Source organism: Poeciliopsis prolifica, unplaced genomic scaffold (assembly GCF_027474105.1).
Source record: "Poeciliopsis prolifica strain line A6 unplaced genomic scaffold, Auburn_PproV2 SCAFFOLD013, whole genome shotgun sequence".
Lineage (NCBI taxonomy): Eukaryota > Metazoa > Chordata > Actinopteri > Cyprinodontiformes > Poeciliidae > Poeciliopsis > Poeciliopsis prolifica.
The window spans coordinates 223,158-226,154 of record NW_026562388.1 but is presented as its reverse complement, the minus strand read 5'-3'; the positions used below and the strand labels follow the sequence as shown (position 1 = coordinate 226,154).

The following is a 2,997-nucleotide window of genomic DNA, read 5'->3' as shown; positions in this document are numbered from 1 at the left end:
CTCCAAGAGGTTTCCTGCAACAATAAAATGGAGCCATCAGAAATAATTCTCAACCCAGCGCACACTTCATGTTAACCATACCTGCAGAGAAATCAGCCTGGACTCTCACCCTCTCAGCGATCTACCCGCTTTTAAATGTAATACCGATTGCTTGCCTCCGTAATGAATCAGCTGCGCTAAAACAGCGTCTTCCTTATATGGGCAAACGGAAGAGTGCATAATGGACATAATGCCCCGGCTACATATGGATCAGTGAGACGAGTCCTGCTCCAATCCACTGTAAACGTCCGGATATCCAACTCATTCTGTCAAACGTTTTCTGTCTTGATTTTGGTGATGGAGCAGGGGGAGATGGTGCTGGATCAGCCAGGGGTTGAGCAAAATTTATTTTGCTTTGATTTTTTTTTAAACAATGTGGCGTTCGGGGACTCTCTCTAATGTAGATTTTCAGATGGTCAGTGTTTATCTTCTGGAATATCACCATTATCATCTTGAATATCTGTTTTTGCCTTGGATATTTATGACTGTAGGGTCCGAGAAAGCCGGCATCCGACTTCCCACCTTTTCTCTGCTGACTGCGTATTTTCTGCCTCCACACTCGGTCACCAGGTTTAAACATAGTACCGTTGTGTTGTGTTTCTGCCCTTTGCTTTCTCCCGTTTGTGGAAACGCTTTCACTGACAATGCTCCGAAGGCTTTCTTGGGCTTTCAGGTCCTCTGCCGACTCCTCCACCGTCAATCTCTCAACACAAATGTAATGTTTCAAGTGTCAGTTCAAATCTGTCATTTAGAGAGCATATAGTCATCATTTTTATGGCTTGCTAGAGTGAGATATTACAACATATTCTGAAAAATAACCCTTTGAATGTCTCTTGAAAGGGTTCATGTAATTTTCACATTTATTAAAAAAATTGTGAAAACCTTTTCAGAATATAGTCCTTTGTGAATGGTACGGTTTACAAAAATGTATGACCTCACTGAAATGTAATTTAAATGCAAACTCTTTGTGACTACGTAAGAAAACAAAAAACATTTTTTAAGAAACTTAAGAGTTAATTTGAAACTATAATATTGGATTTAAATCCACAACAATGAAATGGAAATATTCATTTCCATTTCATTGTTATGAAACCCTACAATGTAATGTTCAGGGACTTCAGAGGAATAGCGTGCTTCGCTTCCGAACATGAGGAAATATGGGGAATACTGTGTGGTTTCTTGCTTTTTGGTGTGTATCCCAAACATCACAGCACCCAAATACTCGTCCCAGGTGTGTGGATGGCCATCCACAACCTTACTCAGAGCTCTGAGATACATGAAAGGTATAATATGTCATGCATAACACATGATATCATACAATTTGCCTTATTATGCAAGTAGTTTAGCAAATACACATGTTTTTTGTGATCTTTCTTTGAACATGCATGCATTGAAGATAATACTCACCTTTGAATGGTCCCATTCATTTTTTTCAACCAACCCATTGGTTTGGGGGTGGTATGGGGAACACAGACTTCGTTTGATATTGAGAAGTTTGTACACTTCTTGGTTTATCTGAAAATATATAAACAAATAGCTCTGACAAAATAGCCTGTAAATTTACACAACATATCGAAAAAAAGAGTGTAAAGGAGGACATTGATAGTGTTAAATTTTTCTAAGAAAACAAATACTTGCATAATTTACAAACTCTCTCTCTTGGTCGGTCAAAATCCTTTTGGGGGCTTCAAACTGATGCACAAACTTAATTATGCATTCTGTTACTTCAGGTGCTGATTTAGACTTTGGGGGATATGCTTGTGGCCACTTTGTAAAATAGTCAGTCATGACACAAATACACTTGTGTTCAGATTTTGTTTCTGCCATATTTCCAATAAGGTCCATCCCAATTAATTCAAAGGGATGGGAAACCTTAAATGAAAGACTTCATAGATTAATAAATAAAAAAAATAATAGACCACAGTGAAATGTTTAAACGCATTATTTTGTTAAGCTAAAATAGTAGCTTCTCAATATATTGTTAAATGTTTAGTATTATAAAAATACATTCCTTAATTTCATACATCAACTTGTTCAAAATGTAGGCCCTTTATGAGAACACAGGCAAAGAGGACAACCAACCACTGCTGCACACCACCATGTATTTTCACTGAAGCTGTTTCTTTATTATTTTTACCTTTATGGGAGTATACACTGATGGCTGTTTCAGTGCTTGAAAACTCGACTGGCAGGATGAGCACTCGGAGACGTATGAAGTTAATGAAAGATAAAAACAAACAAGAATTTAACACATGCAAAGTTGACATTATTGGACTATTATAGATTCATATTGGTAACATAAATAAGTCTTTCACATTTATTTGCATAAAATTTAAATCTTGTAGTTGGAAAACTGTCTGGTGACTGTCTTTTATTTCTGCCAGGCTTAAGTGAGAAAAGTTGGGAAAAGAGCGATTCTCTTCGCGTTTAAAATAACAAAACAGTGTCAGAAGACCTCTTTTATTTATTTAGTTTACAATTTTTTCAACAACTGCTGCCAATTAAACTGAATGTTAGAACCTCGACATAATCATATGAGTTGTTTTACCGAGAAATCGATCCGAAGCGACGTGAAAACGGTCAGATCCAGGTCCTCTCTGGCTGCAATGCGCGCTCCCAACACAGAGTGAACATTTTCACAAGGGAACCGAATTTCGCACCAGACCTGAATCTGTCTGATGAAGAGCGCGTGAGGAAGGCTGATTCATTGATGGTAAAACTACACACCCAACAAGGACTTTGTACCGAACTTCACACCCACAGAGATGCAGCCGTCAGGACAAGTTTTGTCATTTCTCTCAAAATCACCAGAAAAGTAATGTGTTTTCTGACGGAGAGTTTATGAAGGAGCGCTTTTGGACTCTGTTGCCCTGATATGAAGGGCGCATTTGAGAACCTGTCACTCTCCCGACGCTCTGAAACAAGGCGTGTTGAGGCCATCGCTAGAAACCCGGAGCT

At 38.4% G+C, this 2,997-nt stretch overlaps 1 long non-coding RNA gene across 2 annotated transcripts; it reads right to left on the bottom strand.

The window, feature by feature from the left end:
- Positions 1-543: 543 nt before the first annotated feature.
- On the bottom strand, positions 544-2,446 carry LOC129365463 (uncharacterized). 2 transcript variants are annotated; one of them, XR_008606522.1, is made up of 3 exons: positions 2,177-2,446; positions 1,447-1,554; positions 544-780 (listed from the first exon to the last, which is right to left on the bottom strand). It is a non-coding gene; the product is annotated as an uncharacterized LOC129365463 (long non-coding RNA). The 2 variants fall into 2 exon arrangements; XR_008606521.1 differs by having other exon boundaries at positions 544-740.
- Positions 2,447-2,997: the final 551 nt, after the last annotated feature.